Here is a 19,821-nt window from a genome sequence, read left to right on the forward strand (position 1 = left end):
ATGGTTACAACACTATGATCACAAATTTGACAAACATCACCATTAGTATTAGTATTCAATATGAGTCAAGTCACTCCTTCGAACTATTACATCCGAGTGTCTTCGTTGAACATGGTCATGCCATCTCAGACAACTTTCTCATAGCTTATCTTGAACTGGCGCTACTCCCACGTCCCAAATCAGCTCTAGTATGGTCATTCCTTTATTTTATCCTTTTTAGTTTTGCTATTCATCCATCTCAACATCATCATCTCCTCTACACTTAGCTTATCTTTATAACGCTTCTTAACTGTCCAACATTCCGCGTCATATATCATAGTCGTCTTATGACTATCCTATAAAATTTTCCTTTAAGGTTTAAAGGAATTTGTTGATCACACTATGGATGCATCTCTCCACTTCATCCATCCTACTTTAAGATAATTCCTTATCAACGGCAGTAATTATCATCGTAAAATATTGAATATTGTTACAATTTAAACTGAAGATGGTTTTTTTCATCACAAGGAATTAGTCACAAAATGTGTCACAGTAATTTATTCTGGTGGTTCTCGAAACTGATTGTGTTACACATTTAGTAACGGTAAAAAAATTATTGCCACAAAAATAGCCGCCATATACAACAGTAATTATCGCACCTAAATACCCTTATTTATCATTAAATTTTTCATTAGGTCTTATTTTTAGCAATGGTAAATACTAATTACCACAACTATCGAAATTACTTTACTATTAAAATAATTTTATTTTATTATTAAATTTCTCAATTAGCAAGGGTTTATCTCTAATCGTTTTGAACGTTATTTTAATAACAAAAATTATTTTAACCGCTGCTAAAAGTAATTTTATTAAGAAAAAAAACCACCCTGACTCACCCCTACCAGCTCTGGCACCACCCACCCCACCCCCACCCTTCCAGCTCCGATACCACTTGCCACGAAATAAAAATTCAATAAACAATAAAAAAAAATGAATATTTGTTAAAATCCTTTAAAATTAAACATTTTTGTGTGAAATATTGCACAAAATGAGACAATAAACTATAATAAAAATTGGGAATAAAAAATATAGTTTTGTGTTAAATATTGCAAAAAAATATGTTATTTCTTACGCTATGCATTTTAAAAATGGTGAATACCTAGAAAATCCACAAAATGTACACTAAATTTTATTTTTTTTAAAAATTATAATCTATAAGAATAAAGACAAATTCATGAAATTAAAAAAAAAAAATTAGAAACCAAGAACTAAATAGTTCACCCCTGATTGGTGAATAATTGAATATTGCTCAAAATACAATCAATGAAAGGTTAGATATTGTAATGTAATAAATTGAATAATTAAAACAAATAAAAACAAAAAATATATGAATCATGTCATTTTTTATAAATAAATGCAAACAATAAATTTAAACATGTTATATTAATATCATTAAAAATTAACAAAAAGTACATGAATCATGCCATTTTTTTTAGTGGAAATGGCTTTTGATAAAACAAGAGTTGTAAAGATGTTGAGTGAATTGTTGAAGGAGTAGGAGGTACAAGAAACTTGTAATTAAGCAGTTCCAAGCGAATGAAAGAAAATTTTTGTTGACTGGCTATAATCTCAGGTGATTCCAATTTAGTCTGAATCCGTGAGAATGGACCAGAATCAGCTTAAATCCTAAACTTTAAATAGTAACCCATACCAATAAGTTCACCGCAACCAAATATTTTTAATTAAAAATAAGGGATAAAGAACATTGTCCGACTGTGTAGCATACACTAGCGTCTCCTATGTCTATCTCTCTCTTCTCACAGTCGGGGGGCAAATATGCCATTTCATAGGAGGGGAGAGAGATAGACATAGGAAGGCGGGCGCTAGCGTACGCTACACAACTTGGCAGCATTCTTTCTCCCTTAAAATAAATATTCTATTTTATTTTTAGGGGAAGTTTTCATACACGGCCATGTAAGCATGTACAGTCGTGTCCCCTCTCACAAAGAGTTGGAAAAGTCATAACCCCCCACCCATTAATTAATGCCTAGCTTTGAAACTCCCACCCTCTCACATACACGGCTTACACAGCCAGTGTATGAAAACTTTCCCCTTTATTTTTTAGGGTAAATTACACGTCACCCCTTGGTTTTCAAACGAAACTCAGATCACCCCCGGTTTTTGAAAAAACTAAAATCACCCTCGTCTACAGTAACGGTGTTAGTATGCTGTTAGTTATTGATGTGAAAGGACTATTTTACCCTAGTGCTAAAACATTAATTAAATTTACAATACTACCCTTCCTTCATCTTCAACATTGGTCAAGAGTAGTTTAGGGATTTAAATTTATTTAACTGGTTGACATCATCACTTAACAGCATATATAAAACTAACGGTAGGGACTAATTTGTCATATTGGGGTCTAAATCAAGGGGTGATTTGAGTTTTTTCAAAAACCAGGGGATGATCTGAGTTTCAATTGAAAACCACGGGGTGACGTGTAATTTACCCTATTTTTTATTAAAGGTTTCATACATGATTATGTATGAAACTTGGCCTGAAATGGCTTAAACCCTAAAATTAACCACTCTCACACACACACACACACACACATAACCATGAACTTTCATTTCCACAAGTTTTCAAGGAGATCCAGTGGTCTATCTTAAAATCCACCTGCTGTATACGAAGCTTTCGCCTCAGCCGGTCCTCTTGCTGATCTACACAGTCAAGAGGACAAAAGTCAGATCATCATAGAGTACTATTTGTACTAGAATGGTGGAAGAAGATTTAATACCACCACCATTTGTTTCCTTGTCGATCCTGGAAGGTGTAAAAGTCTGAGAGAGACGTGTTTCTATACTTTAATTGGTGCTATAATGGTTGTTGAATCATTATATTTCTCCTTTTGGTTTTTTGCAGGTGAAGAAATATGATGAGACTACAACTGTAATGGAATGGAATTGATATCCTTATATGCCGTGTTCAAATTTATTGTTTTCATTCATCATATATGGATGTGAGTTATTTTCTTCTCTTTTTGTCAACTTTTGGGTTGGGAAGAATCTGAACTGAAGGTAGCTGTAGTTGTAAAGGGTTGAATGGCTCAATGGAGCACGTGATCCATGCGTGTTTAATTTGTAACAGTAAGAATCTTGAATGCACTAGTGTCTGAGAAATTAGATTTTTATAAATAATTTTGGTGTACCAACTGTAAATGTCTTTTGGACTATATATCGGTGTGTTATATTAAAACGGCAAACGAAAGAATAAAAAACAAACAGGGTGGACTTTAGGGTTGTTGTCTCTCATGCCACTGCAGAATTGGGGGTTCACAATACTTTCATGGTGTTTGATTGTGAACGAAAGATATGCCCACTAAAAAATATTAATGCACTTCTTACAAGGAGAATATCTAGAGAGAGATTTTATGTAAATGATTGGACAAAGTCCGAATCCAGTGGCACATTTTGTAAATTATTAATAAAAGTTTTGAAAAATATTAATTATTATTTTTTATTTTGTAAATATTTTGAAAACATCTCGGTGATCCAATCAATGGTTCAGATTCTTTATACATGGAATTGTACGTGGCGAACTATATATGATGGTGACAATAATTATTTTCATGCCCTAAAATCTATTACATGATATTGTAATTTGTAAAGTGGAGAGACTAGATTATAATTAACTACTATTTTGGGAGATATAAGAGTTATATTTACTTGAGGTGTACTTATTGATAAATATCTTTAATCAAGAATTAAAGATATTATCCAAATGCAATCTTTGGTAGAATTACCAATGAGATCCAATTAGGAGTGCAAGTACTATATTGATATATAGTATATCAATATATATTTTAAGTTATACTATAAAATATATATTGATATACTATATATATCATAAACTTTAAATGTCACACATATTTTATTATATAATATATTATATATGAAGATAATATGTGACAATATATTTTAGGGAAAAAGATCTCTACATGGTGGTGTTTCCTACACCCTTTCACATGGGACCGTGAAATGATGCCTCTGCCCCCTGGGGAGATACCCAGACGTGCTCACCCATTGGCCCAGACGCTTGTGTAGAGAGCATGCGACCAAGTAGAGATCTTTTGCCCTATATTTTATTACAATGTTATTTTATATAAAATTGATAAATTTTTTCCTCGATCCAGCTCAACACAGTCCAGTCCATGCATCTCTCCCTTCCCCCACTCCATGATCAGAGCCAATTAGGGTCAGCCCAACCCGACCCTGAGGGCAGGTCAAGGTTGGATTTTTCAAGCCCTGAGTCAAGGTCAGGCCGGGCCTAGGCCCAGCTATGGGGACTTAAGGTTGGGCTAGGGTTTTCAAGAGCCTGGCCCAACCCGACCCTGATGCAGCCTTAGATCCAACCGTAGAATTCTATTTAGCGTTAGCCAATTTAGTATCAGAGAGATTTACCAAAACAAAAAAATTACTATGAGAGAGAGAGAGTTACCTATGGTTGCCCATCGAAGCCTAGCCCTCTCCACTCTACTGGCTTTCCTCTCCTCTCTTGTTCTCTTTAAACTCTGTGAGTGGGTATGCTAGTGGTATACCGTATGCTAGCTCTCTATGTCTCTCTCTCTCTCTTCCCCCTTTTGAAATGAAACTCGTGTTCTCCCATTATCAATTTCAATCCGGCTTTGTTAAGTTTAATTTCAAGCATAGAATTCTTTAAGAATGTACTAAATATGTTGATTTGTTCAGTGTAACCCGCAAACCCATCTATCTCAACAAACTTGAGGTATCTATGACGGAAATTAGAGAAGAAGCAAGTGAGCTAGCTGCACAGGAGCATAAATGTGGTGTTCAATTAGATCTTTCAAAAACAGAAGGATTCCACTAAAATCCGATCTAGTTTAGGTTAAAAGTCAAATGGAGTTGGAGTGACTTAAAAAAGGGAACACCTCGGATCATTATCAGCTCCATTTCTCCAAGTTCTTCAAATAGGGGGTGGAAATGACCAACCTACCCCTGCCCGACCATATTGCCCAGATGGGGTCCACCCCCTTCTATTAGAGGCACTTGGGGAAATGGAGCATATAATTTTCCGGACCACCTCCCGATCATTATCGGTTCCATTTCCCGTGCAGCTCCATTTCCCCAAGTTCCTCAAATAGGAGGCGAAAATGACCACTCTACCCCTGCCCGACCACACTGCCCGAGTGGGGTCCACTTCCCCTATTAGAGGTACTTGGAGAATCCAGAGGTGTGAAGTTTTTTTTCTGGTGCTCCAGCAACCATCACTAATTGAATTTGAATGAATTTAGTGTAAAATGGCAAGCTTTCTGATAGAAAGAGTGGCTGTACATTATGATGAGAAGGGGACAATATGGGATTAAAACCTATAAATGGCACGGACAGATATAATCACATAGATGATAATGTGGCAAAACAATTCAACAAGCAAGCGGCAAATTTTTTATTCGATAGATCCCAAGATAAATTCCCTGTGATCCTTATAGGGTATCGCTAATTCTACTAATAGATCTAGAGAATGGATCTTCAAAAGTAAATCACTGTAAGGTGTACACTTGAGTACTAGAGCCACTAAGAATCAACCCGATATATTGTAACTCATACATGGCATAATCCTTTCGAACCAAATTCAGTCAAATACCCTTCCATGTATGTACATACATCATTATATTTTTCAATCGCTTGCATCTCTACAATGTCACGTACAACCAATTAAGTACTGATAAAAAATTAATAAGGGAAGAGGTGGAGGTGAAAGAGATAACAAGTAAGAACCCGTTTGGTAACACTTCTGTTTCTTGTTTTTGGTGTTTTTCTGTGCTACTGGAACAGAAAAATGGAATACAGTGTTTGGATCCACCGGTCTGTTTTCATGTGCCAGTGAAACAGACCGGGTAAAAAAAACAAAAAAAACACAAAATTATGAAACAAGGAAAACCTTGTGCTCGCTTGATAACCTTTCCAGGTGTTTCTGTTCTAGAACTGTGCTGGTAAACACCAGAACAGTTTTTTCTTTCCCAACACAATTTTTTCATTTTCAGTGCTGAGAAACCGTATTTTACCCGCTTGGTAAACCTGTTTTGGAAACGTTTCCAGAAGACAATTGGAACACCATTGGTACTTGATAAAATCTGTTTCTGGGAACATATAATGTGACCAATTTTAATAATATTTGTCTTGAAAAATGTACTTCAGATAAAAATGAATTGAAAAATTGTTCTCGAGTCCTGGTGGAATCGAACCACCATGTACACCCACGTACTCTTCCGTTTGAGCTAAAGACTCATCTATTTTAATGACGGAAACAACAACCATTTTGGCAAATCCATTTCTTCATAGAAAATTGTGTTCAAGCTATTATTTTCCCTTTTTCTTCATTCAAATCAGTACTAACTGTGGTGTTCAGATTGGCAAAAGAGTTCAAGCTAATGATTTCTCTTTTTCTAGTGTAGGCGTGTATTAAGTAATTACAAGGAAGTGGGTACCTTTGACTCCTGTTGAGGTTTGTCTCTCACTCAACTATCAAAGATTCATTTTATCTGACTCCTCTGTAGGTTTGTTTCTCACTAAAATTGTGACCATGACTCTCCAGCTGCATGCTATATTGGAGATTCCCTAACTGACTCAATTACTAAAGAAAATAATGAAAATAAAACCCCCAAGTGTGAATGCTACCTCCTCCATTGCCCAAACTGTTTGGGTGTTCTAAAGATACCAACCAATTGAATAAAATAATCCAAGCAAGGCTGGACTTATAGAGTCCCTAGTCCAGCCAATTACTAAGAACACTTATATAACAGTGTAATTAAAAAAAAAAAAAAAACCCCTCCAAACAAGCAAGAATTTGCCAATGCACCATGGCATGTCCACAAGCTAGGAACACATAGCTGCATTTACAAATGGGAGGAGGATTAAATGAGAGAGAGGGAGGGAGGGAGAAAAACCTGTTTGCTATAATTGATTGAATCCGACAGTTTATGTTACTAACATGTAAGGAGGCCAATAAAGAAAGAAAACTCTGTTTCAAGAATTTCCAATATTTTCTGTTTCTTATAGATTTCTAACTAAAAAATATAGCAAGAAGAAAATGCGGTCGGTGAGTGATAAAGCGATACTAATCAAACAAGTAATTTTCATATGAACCAAAAATCACTCACTACAGCAATGGAAGCCCTAGGCAGGATTAAACCTTGTCCAAGTTATAAACCTTGTGAGCTTAACTCCATTGTGTGAAAATTGATAAGTACACCCAAGATTCCATATTCAAGTTCACCAATCAAATTATTCACTCCCCCCCCCCTCCCATGAGGCATGGTTAAAAAGGGCAGCAACAAAAGCAAAATTATGACAGAATTAACAAAACCTTGTGATCACTGCATCAAGCATTTACAGAGAATTCATGCACCCTTAAACAGAAAAATAAACATCATGTATATGAAGATGTCCACAAAACCATTACACAGAGAAGCAAGTGACTGAAACTGAACCAATTCCTAAAGAAGTATTCAAGAATGAATTGAAGCAAATAACAGAAAACTCCAAAAGGGATCAACTTTCAATCAAGTTGACATACTGAACTATTTCATATAAGGATATCATTCCTGTAGCACAGAGCATTGGGCATACTACCCCTTGTTTTGCTACATCAGCCACCTCAATGTCACTTCTTGGGTTCCATTGAAACAAGAAATGCATTTAGAAATAAGGTGCCCAAGTAGTCTTACGCAAAGGAGAGAAACTCATTTTCTTCTGCACCCCTGCTTTGTTTGCCAGCAGGCCCTGGTAAGAAAGATCACCCTTCACTTTGGACTTTTCATTTCCATCAGCTGAATTCTCACTAGGAGTCACAGCCAATCTCTTCGAAGAGGATCTATCTGTCCGTACACGGGATGCATTTCTTTTCTTTGATGGTGTCACATCGGATTTGGCATGGCAGAGCCTCAAGTCACGGTCTCGGAGCTTCAAGTTTTTCTTCTTAACAACCATGTTGGCAGCATCCTGCAAGTCATGAATGCCAACGGCTATCATTCCATGAACTATCAAAAGAATACTAGAGAGCAGAAAAAAGTAAACTGACAAGAACCAACCCCACCCCTCCCCCCACCCCCCTCCCAAAAAAAAGTTATGAGGAAAAGAGATTCAGAAGCATATAGGACATCTGGGCTGAAAGTAGTTTATTATAGTCCATGAAAGAACACATTTCACCACTTCGATATTTTAATGACCAGAATCTATTGTATGAACCAAACCACAAGAAATCCCACACCCATTTTAGTCCTAAGCAAAGCACAGAAGCTTCCACAAGCAAAATGATTATTCTCCCAAGACCTGAAATACATCCTAGAACTACAGCTCAATTAAGGGGCAGATTATTCATCATAGATAAAACATTAAGCATCCAAAGAGAAAAGAAAGCCCTTGTGGCATCAGAAGTACAAAACTCAGATAACTGCAGAGCTTATGCTAGAAGCAATCATTCATTATGAATTAGAACACTAACATCTGTCACTGCTAAGTAACTTGGTCTGTCATTCAGTTCTATATATAAGCATCATGGGACGTCACCCAACTGTTTATTTTTGCAAGAGAAGAAAATGGTCTGTAAAATAATGCATATGTTCTTTTTCCCCTTGGGTGGTTGCAAAACATTGGACTGCTTATGCCATGTCCTATGTGAAGTTGACTGACAATCACTCCTGCTACACACTCAAGCAGCCAATAGCTGGATCATTTTGCTTTCTCAAACATTAATTTCACAGAGATTATAGGTCCAATTCTTGAAAATAAAAATTTGATATAAAGCAATAGCTGTAAAATAAAAGGGGGCAACAAAAGTGATCCACAACCTCTTCCCATTTTCAAACAGAACTTGATAATGTGTATTATAATTTCAATTAGTTGAGATGAAGACTTCTTGTTGGACACGAAGAGCACATAAGGAAGCAAATCAATGCAAGTAAGATCATGGATTTCAATGGGTTGAGTTTCGAACCCAGTAGATCCTAAGCCCAAGCTTAACTAAGGATTAAAATTTTGAGATCAGAACCTGCTTGTCCATCTAATCAACTCCAAACTTGAGACCTAAAGCCATTAAATAATGGGTGTGATGGTTCAGTTTGAGACTTCAAGGAACTATTTTACAGTTTACAGGTCCAAAATTTCACAACAAAATATGTAAACCAAGGGCTAAACAAACAAAACACATACACACACACACAGATCCATTGATACAGAATGTCCGTTGACATGGATTAAACAAATTTAAAGAAGAAAAAAAGAAGAATACCTGCCAGGGGAGTTGAACCGCAGGGCTACTGAAAATTGTGGGAAACGAAGGGCTACTGAAAAAGAGGGAAAAACGAATTTATAAATAAAGAGAATGAAGAAGCAGAAGAAGAATACCTGAGATGCTCTTCCTCCTTGCGGTCGAGATGTTTATCCCCAGTGCAACGGCCTTCGTCGTTTTATTGTGGAGAAGCCTGAAATTGCCCTAAAATTGATCTTGGGAGTGAGAAACATTCAAAACTCAGAATATACCTAGGAGTTCCTTGGAGGAGCTTCGTTCTAACAACTAGGGCAGAGCTTCATTCGAAGCTTGATGGCAGAGCGATGGAGGTTGGAGCTTGATGGTAGAGCCGAGAACGATGGAGGTTCGATTCCTGCCGCTTTGTTTGTGAGAGCTGGATAGGTTGGAGCTTGAGAGTGTTGAGAGTAGTTAGGTCGAGGCAACGTTTGAGAGTTTTATTGGGCACACATTTTCAATATTGTGCCAAGAAACCACAGAACATGTTCTGTCAAAACACTTCTTCAGTTCATAAATTTTGATTTATCCACTCAAGAACAATTTCTATGAAATACTGTTTATCAAGCACTTTTTAGGTGTTTTTTTTTTCTCAAAATGAAAAAACACCAGAAACTGTTTCTGATAAGGTTATCAAGCGTGCTCGTTGTTTCTTCAGTTTTGAAATACTTCAATTGAAACAAAATAAAGACTTTTGCAAATCTATGCCCGATAAAATCTTGGACACCAACGAGAAGTGACTTTTTACCCTAGCGACGTCGTCTTCTCCATTTGTGAAGATCCGAAGGTCTCCTCCACTCTGAGACATCATCTTCCGCCGCTACTCAGGTAAATCCTCTTCTTCGTCTTCTTCTCCTTCTTCCTCTGCGCAGCATCTTCTCCTTCTTCCTCTGCGCAGCTTCTTCTTCTTCTTCTTCTTTTAATTTTTTTGCTTGCGATTTATAGCATTGTACTCTGATTTTTGTAGAAACCCTTAAAATCCAAGGCTTTGAAGTAAAACCCCTCTCTGCTTCTTCCTATTTGTCAAAAAAAAAACCACCCCTTTTGTTTGATTTTTTTGTCTTCCGATCTGGTTCTCTATTTTTTTTTTTTTTTTTTTTGTGGGTCCAATGTTAATGGAAGTTGTGTAATGTTTAATGGAAGTGTTAAGATCTGGTTCTCTGGTAGTTTTAGGCTTATATTGAGTCTTGATTACCTTATCTGCAATCCTTTTTCCTGACTACAGCCTTGTCTTCTGATCTGGTTCTCTGAGAAAAATCTAAGGCCATGTTATTGTTTTTTTGTTAGTCATGGCCATGTTATTGTATGTTGTGCAGCTCTGTTCTCTGTTTATTCATACTTGATGATGAAAGCAAGAACAAGCAAATGCCAAGGTATAAGTGTCCCTTTGTCTTCTCAGACCAAAATCATTTGTGATTGCAGATCAGGTGTGAAATCATTTTTTTTTTCTTTCTTAGCCTACAAGTGGGAAGAATTGGATGAAATCCATGGGTTTAAATATCAGATTGGAATCCACTGCCATAAGTGCACAGAGATCTCTTCTTTTAGCCATTGTCTCTTTCTTTTAGTCACTAGGTGATTCCAATATATTAAACCTTGATGAAATCGTCTGATCATGTTCCTGCATTGGACTTGAGGAACCAGGTTGAATATTTATAATTCGTAGAGGAATAGAAAAGAAGGTAAAAGGATTGAGACCTGGGTTGGTGTACCTCTGGTCAGAAGTTAATCTGAACTTAGAAGTTAAGGTAGTAGATTGACTGCTATGAAGTCTATTAATTTCATGGTCCATTGGAGTTGGGAATTGGGTTTTGGGTTTTGTACTGAAAAACTTGTCATCAACCTTTGTTATTATTTGTAACTTGCAGCAGTAGATTGGTATAATTATATATGAGATTCCTTCTCTACTCTTCTTAAGATGTGCATTTCTTCAATATTTGAGCTCTAGAATATAGATCCTAGATAGGTCTTTCAACTGGTTATATTATAAAAAATTGGAATCCTCAACTTATGGAGCTTGAAATCTGGTGTTTATGCTTGTTTTAATTGTCCTTTTCAGTTTTCTCCACCTTCAGTTCCCTACCCAATTACCCATGACACACGATGTTATATGATCCTATCAGAAAATGTTAATTTTGTTGACTGACTTGAGCTGGGTTTGTCTCAAAGTCCCTTTCATGAGATGGGATTCTTCAAAATTTGGACTTATCTTTCCACTCACCTTCTGGCCTCTGGGCCTACAATTCTTTCGTTTGGATTTGGGTTTGAGTTTGAGTTTTAGTTATATTTGGTGGTGGAGGATTGTGTTCATTGTTACAGTATTTCTTGATTAGTTCTAAACTTGCATGCAGAATTCCTATATCCGTTTTGTAGGTATTTGTCATGCTGCACTTGCTTAACCAAGCATATTGGTGAGTGAATTAGGTCTCATGCAGGGTGGACATGTTTGTTATTGGCTGAGTAATCTTCCATGGCCTGCTTTAGATTTTTAAGAACCCAACTTTCTGTTGGATATTGTTATAAGAGATATGATCTCAATTGATCATTTGCCATCATTTTCATGGTACAATATATAACTTGTTCCCCTCCCCCCCTCCTCCCACACTTCCAACTTATAAGATGGTCCTTGTGAGCACCCAAGAACCTCTTTCTAAATTGGATTTTATAATTACTTACCCACCCCTTGCTGCCCATACACACACTCACATACCCGAGCACAACATGCAAAGACGTTCATTTATGATTGTAAAGAAAACCATGGTCTCCTTAAGATGTAGTTGTAGAAGTAAATTGAATGCAATGAATAACAAGAATTGGGTTACTTGTAAACTTCAAACTCTACTTGTTGGGTTTTTAGCTAAAATTGGTAGAGCACTTGGAACATGAGCATGTCTCAAGCATGTTCTAAGGAGATGGTGGTTCGAATCCACCGAGATCCTTTTTGAATAGTCATACATGATCATGAAGGATGTTTTCATCTTAATTTTAAGTAAGTTTAGTCAAGTAATGGTATTTCTGTAATTATTCATTAATTTGGTAAAAGTTGTTTCAGAACAGGTTTTACCAAATGGATTTGTGTTGTTTTTTTGTTCTAAAAACGTTTTTGGAACAAGTTTATCAAACACCATTTTAGAGCCCAGAAACATGTTTCCAGCACAGAAACATAAAAAAATGATAAAGGTAAAAAACACCTGTTCTGGAACAGAAACGTTACCAAACGGGCTCTAGCACGATGTCATAGATGCTAACCTTGATGGGGTGCTAGGACACATGTTTGCACCCTTGGCATTGCAACCTAAGTACAATCTTCTTGGTAGTTTTTGCCTGCCAGGTTAAAAACACCATTAAACAATAATCTTGGAAACCAATACCCCAAATATTAATCCTCAAGCATTGGGAACACCATGCATGCAATATGCGACTGAAGTTTCTTTCATGTAATGAAAGCATGCATAATAAAATATAGAACAAAATATATACTGCTGGAGCTGAGTATGCACCTTTTTTGTAGTTTTTGGTTTTTAAGTTAAGGGCATTTTGGTAGTTTAGCCCTTAGAAAGGGTATAATTGTACATTACCTTCTTCACGTTAGCTTTTAACGTCTGAAATTAACGGTGTGGACTTAAATGGCTGTAGGTTGAAAAGTAGAGATGATACGTGGAATTTTGTAGGGGTGCATGTGGACTTGTCAGAACCTTAGGGGGCATAAGGAATATTGGGTGCATTATCGGCGGGGCGGGGGGGGGGGGGGTACGTGTATTTAACTCTAATCAAATTAGTTACTAAAGGTGTCCCAAATAACCAGGCCTACCAAGCAAATGTTTCCAAGGCCACTTGATGCATCAGTTGCAATGGGAAATGCAATTAAAGTGGATAAAAGGCTTGGAGCCCAACCATTCAAGGACAATGCATCTATGCAAGTTTTTTTTTTTTTTTTTTTTTTTTTGTTTTTTGGTAAGAATCTATGCAAGTGGGAAGATGCAAGATCTTTCCAAGGGGAAGTCATAATTGGATCTGCCACAGCATAAAACTAACTCAAAATAATCGCTCCGCCCCCCCATGGAAAGGCAGGGGTGGAGCAATCATTTCGCACCCGACTGTGTTTAGGCACAAGTACATGTCACAACACACAACTGGGGGTCGAGTTCTTTCTCCCAAAGAAAAAATAGGCAATCTCCACCAACATGCCATCAACCATCAAAGAAGAAATGCATAGCCACCAAGCTTTTTTTTGTCTTGACTATATCCTCTAAACTATGATGTTGTGTGGGTAAAATTTAGTTCTTAGATAATTAGGATTGATTTTGTAGGACTTTCTTGGTTCTTGAACTGAAAAGAGAATTTAAGAGATTTCAAATGTAAAAAACTGGAAATTATATCTAGAGTTATCAGAATCGTGCAAAAGAAGCAATAGTGAGAGCTTGACAATATGAGTTGATTGCTGATTAACTTGGCAATAGGTTGAAAGAAAATAATGGGCCCCCAGGCTGATAGAAGCAGATGTGGAAATCAATTAGTAACAAAGGAGAGAACACAGGAGAAGAAACAAACCTAGGTAATACACTAACTATATTGAAGGAAACCATGCCATGGGAACAACTAGGCCAGAAATTTTAATCCATTCATCAAGAAAAAACATTACAGTTCCCTTACGTCGACACTTTTAAGAAACCAACTCCTACACTGACTACTATTTAATCCATCAAAAACTGCCACTTAAATGCCATAAAAAATCCTTACATATATCCAGCAAAAAACACAGTTGTAAGAATCCCAATTAAACTTCCAATTGATGCAGAAGCCAAGCTGTTTGGCAAGAAATACATAAAAGGCACACACAAGAAAAGGTCTGATTCACTTATCAATTGGTGAACCAACCCAATGGACCATAAGGCCAATCAACCTTGTGTTGGGCCAGCCCAATAGTTGCTGGATCTCCCAAACCCAGATCGTGGGGGTATTAGTGTCAAATTTTTTGACAAATTTTGACTTCAAGTGCTGGCCGAATCCTTGGTGGGACCACATGACTTAGCCAATGACTAGAAGAATATCAAGTGGGGTCCACATGAAGAAGAAGCCAGCTGCAGCATATTTAGTTTCTATTCTTGTGTCATATTCAGTTTCTATTTTCATTAAAGTTTTTATTTCCTTGTTACTTGAGAAGCAAGTATGTATGGCCCTCTATTATTGTAAAGGCTTTTAGGAGCCTCCCCACGGTTTGAATAATTGACTGAATATTGCTTTGAAGCATTGAAGATTCTGTTGTCCCACATGAGTGACATGAAGGGCTGTTAGGAGCCTGGTGGTGAGAGTCGAATCCCATTATCCCCCTTATTCTCTTATCTTTCTCTTATCTTCTCTTCTATCCCAATCGATCCTCTTGTGTTGCTGTGTTATTGTGGGTGTTGCAAGTGCTGAGAAGACCCTTCAGTGGTTGCTACTAATCTTCAAACACATCCAAAATTGTTGCTGCCATTGATTGAAGACTGCTGCTGTTACTGCAAGCTGAATTATTGCTGCAATTTCTGAGTTCCATGACTTCACAACCCACCACCAGAACCTATTGGTATTTGGAGAGCCGAACCAGACCACCAAACACACCACTCGATCATCAGTTCTAGCCCAGTCTGCTGGCTGGATTGTTCCATAGCCTTAACCTTCTATTTTCAATCCCATCTCATAACTCCATTTCTGTCCATCGAAACCACATCAAACTTGCAGCAGAGCTTCATCTCACCAAGCCCTACACTCGATCCTACTTGAAGCCCAAGTGCAGTGTTGGTTTGCAAGCTATATCTAAACCTTCCAATTTAGGATTGTCTTCATATCTCAACTTCTAGCCATAATTGGCTAAAATTTAGAGTGCAGTTTCTTTTCGACATCATCTCCATTCGATCAGAATTTGGAGACATTCTACCGGCTGGATTTGTTTAAGAACCCTAACCTTCTAATTCTGTCCTAGTTAATATTTTGATTTGTGGATTTATTTGGGGCTAGGTTAATCCTAATCTAGTCTTACATTACCAATACTCAATAAAAAATGCAATAAACAACAAATTAACCGACTCTGACTTTGTCTCAGTATTTCAGCCACCATCGAAGCACAACTGACAAAAAAACAGACTTAATGGACCCTCAATTGAGCATGGAATTCCAAAAAAATAGTTAAAAGGGATTACTTTCTACACTTATTCATTGGTTTCTACTTTTGGTGGAGGGCCGGTTAGAGAGAGGAAGAAGTCTGAGAATAGAGTCTCAGAGTTGTAGACTTGTAGGGGAGGGAAGAAGGAACACAGACACACAACCAATCTCTTGAGCAACCAACAATTTCAATGTTCAAATCTGAAATCTTCTACCGTATTACAAGAATATATATATATATATATATAGAAGACTCCCTTGCATAGAAATAGAAACCAATCTAAAAATGGAAATAACTCAAAGAAGAAACTAACAAACTAAACCATGTCAGAAAAAGGAAACCACCCAAAGTAATCCCTATGTGTTAGATATATGGGCCAGAATACCGTGGGGGGGTATTCTGGACCTTTTTCCCTTTGTTATTTTATTTTGTATGTGGTTTAGTCCCACATTGCTCATGTACATAATTTTACTGTTTTATTACTCTTATAAATTAAGAGGTGCTTGGGATGGAATTAATCATTCAAGCCTTTCCCTAATTTTAAATCTCTCTACATGGTATCAGAGCAGATTTCGAATTAGGGACCAACAACCTTCGATTTCAGTCCTTTTCTCCCTCCCTCTCTCTCTCTCTCTCTCTCTCTCTCTCTCTCTCTCTCTCTCTCTCTCTCGATCTTCTTCCCCTCTCTTTCTTTCTCTCTTCTCCCTTGTTCTCCATCCCCATATAGGGCAGCACTGATGAGGTGATCATGCGATCCAATTGCTGCCCCCATTACCTCATTTATGATCCATAATTCTGCTCGATAGGAACAAGCCAGAACTGCCTGCGATTTTGGTTCTTCAGTTTTTTTTGGAGATTGCTTCTACAACAACTATAAGGAATCAACTCCTCTCTTTGAAGACCACAACCTGCTGCAGGATTGCTCTTTTATTGGTTTAGTTCTTATCCCACAGATTTGAAGACCTCCTTGAGATCGATTCCAGCATTACAGGGTTTTTTTCAAAACCCTGACACCTATCGATCTTAGGGTTGCTGCCGCCCATTGGACTTTATTTTTTGCAGGTTATTTCTTCCATTATAAAGGGTCAAACGACTTCAGTTGAAGCCACTTTTCTGCAGGTTTGTCCCTCTTTGTTCCCTTTATCGATCTCAACAATTTAGGATTTTTTTCAAAACCCTGACAATATCGATATAGGGCTCTTCCTTTGCTGCTGTTTTTGATTTTTGGAGAGTTGATTCAGCCCTTAATTTGAAGTTAATAGTGGGCTTATTTGCCGCCAGTATGGGGGATTCTATCCATTCTTCAGCTACTTCGGATCAGCCACTTAATGATGGTCACAGCAAGGCAGACTACCATAGCTTCCCACCAAATCCTATTAAACTTGATGGCTCGAATTACCTTTTATGGTCCAGATCTGCCTCTTTTGCCATTGCTGGCCGTGGTCTCACCAGCCATATTAATGGCACCAGTGTGATGCCTATTGAACAAGGCCCTGCTCAGGAAAGGTGGCTTGCCAATAATGGTGTTCTCATGTCCTACTTGATTGGCTCTATGACTTCAGATTTGCAGCATAACTTCCTTCTTCTAGACACAGCTGCACAGATTTGGGTTGCTTGCAAGGAAACCTACGGGCAGCTTGGCAATGATGCCCAGGTATATGAACTTCGGAAGAAGGTCCTTCATACCACTCAAGGTGACCTTTCAGTTTCAAAGTATTATGCTACTCTACGCAGTCTATGGCAACAATTAGACAACTTCTCTGACTTCCACCCGACTACAGTTGTTGTTATTGCTTCCTATAAGAAGCATATGGTCAAGATCAGGGTCTATAATTTTTGGCTGGCTTAAATGTGGAGTATGATCAGATTCGTGTTCAAGTGTTGGGCCATACGCCTTTTCTCACACTCGAACAATATTATGCCTTGGTGTCCTCTGAGGAAAACCGTAGGGCTGCCATGTTGCACCCTCCTGCTACTGACAGATCAGCTCTTAAGGCTGCTGCCCCTGCCGCTCCTGCACCTAGTGGCACTGCTTCTCTTGATGATTCTACTACAGGGACTGTTGTTTGTGAGCACTATCACAAACCCTATCACACCAAAGAGAAGTGCTGGAAACTTCATGGGAAACCAGCTGACTTTGAAACTAAAAGGGCTGCCAAGACAAAGACAAAGACCAAGGCCCATCAGACTGAGACTGTTATTGCAGTCCCTACTACTGACACTGGTCTATCCCAGGATGATCTACAGGCATTCCTACGTGTGCTAAGGTCTTCCACTGCTGCTGCCTCTACTACATCAGCCCCTACCAGTTCTTCTGCTCCTTTAGGTTCACACTTTGCCCGGTCAGGTATTCCATTTGGAGGTCATTGTGCTTCTGTAGCTTCCCATCCTTGGATAATAGATTCTGGAGCTACAGAACATATGATCGGTTCATCTGGTTTGTTTCATAGATATTCTCCCACTGCTGGGAAAGACAAAGTCAAGGTGGCTGATGGTTCCCTTTCTTCCATATCTAGTAAAGGAATCATCAACTGCACTTCCTCTCTTCCATTGTCTTCTGTTTTGCACATTCCTAACTTTACTACTAACCTTCTTTCCATTAGTAGTATTACCGGTGATCTTAACTGCAAAGTCACCTTCTTTCCTTCTCATTGTGTGTTTCAGGATCTGGAGTCTAGGAAGACGATTGGATTGGGTAAAGTGCACAGTGGGCTGTACTTGCTTGATGACGGTCGCTTCTCTCCACCACCATTGCCTTCTCCGCTACACCAGAACTCCATGGTCTCTTCTGAACTCTACCAATGGCACTCTAGGTTAGGTCACCCCCCTTTAGGAATTTTAGCTCATTTATTTTCTAATTTGGTCACCCTTCATACTAAGGATGACTTTTTTTGTGAGGCTTGTGTTCTGGCCAAACAGACACGTTCAACTTATCCACTTTCAAATAAAAGGAGTTCGTCTTGTTTTCAATTGGTGCATTCTGATGTTTGGGGCCCTAGTCGTAAAACATCTATTTCTGGTCATCGTTGGGTTGTCTCTTTCATTGATTGTCATTCTCGGAACACCTGGATGTATCTTTTGCACACAAAAAATTAGGTTTTTTCATGTTTTCAGCACTTTCACAAAATGGTCCAAACTCAGTTCTAGGCTACTCTCAAAATATTGAGAAGTGATAATGGAACCGAGTATACAAAATCCTATTTTCAAAAATATTTGGCTGATCATGGCATCATTCATCAAACTAGTTGTGTTGATACCCCTGCCCAGAATGGTGTTGCAAAAAGGAAAAATCGCCACTTGTTAGAGATGGCCAGGGCTTTGATGTTTGCGCGGAATGTCCCATCTCAATATTGGGGGGATGCGGTTCTCACTGCGGCCTATCTCATCAATAGGCTGCCCTCTCTGGTTCTTAACTCCCGTAGCCCCTCTGATATTTTAATGGATAATTCCTCATTTATTGTGCCTCCCAAGGTGTTTGGTTGTGTGTGTTATGCTAGAGATACAAAATCTCCAGGCAAACTTGACCCTCAGGGGCTCCGTTGTATTCTCTTGGGTTATTCTCCAACCCAGAAAGGTTATAAATGTTACCATCCCCCTTCTCGCCGTACCATGGTTGGTATGGATGTTATTTTTCATGAGTCCCTTCCTTATTATTCTTCGCCACCTCTTCAAGGGGAGAGTTCTAGTGAAGATGTGCCTTTTGAGATTCCTCTACCTGAGGTTCCTCTGGCTGCTACCCAACCTCCTTTACCACCCACGGCTGCTGTCCAGCCTTTTTTATCACCACCCACGGCTGCTCCCACGGCTGCTGCCCAGCCTCTTTTGGATGCTACCCATCCTACTTTGGATGCTGACCATCCTACTTTGGTTAATACCCAACGTCCTCTGGCTGTTCCTCCCTCACCTGATGGGAATCCTTTACAGGGGAGACCATAGAAAATAGTGTTGTTAATGTTCCTATCTAGGGGGAGCTGACTCCAGTCCAGAGAACTATTGGTGAATTTCAGAAGAGAATATCCAACAGAGGGCAGCTGCAACCCACTGTAGCACCAGTACCCATCCAATTGCCGGCTCCAGACTCGAATCCTACATCTCCTGGTAATCCCTCTTCTTCCGACCTACCTATTGCTCATCACAAAGGTACTAGGACTTGCACTTTACATCCTATATCTCGTTTTGTTTCTTATAGCTCTCTTTCTCCCTCTTTTCGTGCTTTTGTATCTTCTCTTTCCTCTATCTCGATTCCTAAAAATTGGGGCAGGAAGCATCTACAGATGGAAAGTGGAAGGCAACAATATTGGAAGAAATGAGAGCACCATACAAAAATAATACGTGGGATCTTGTGGCTCTTCCTCTAGGGAAAAAACCAGTGGGATGTA

Source organism: Telopea speciosissima, chromosome 8, assembly GCF_018873765.1.
Source record: "Telopea speciosissima isolate NSW1024214 ecotype Mountain lineage chromosome 8, Tspe_v1, whole genome shotgun sequence".
In the NCBI taxonomy this organism is placed as follows: domain Eukaryota; kingdom Viridiplantae; phylum Streptophyta; class Magnoliopsida; order Proteales; family Proteaceae; genus Telopea; species Telopea speciosissima.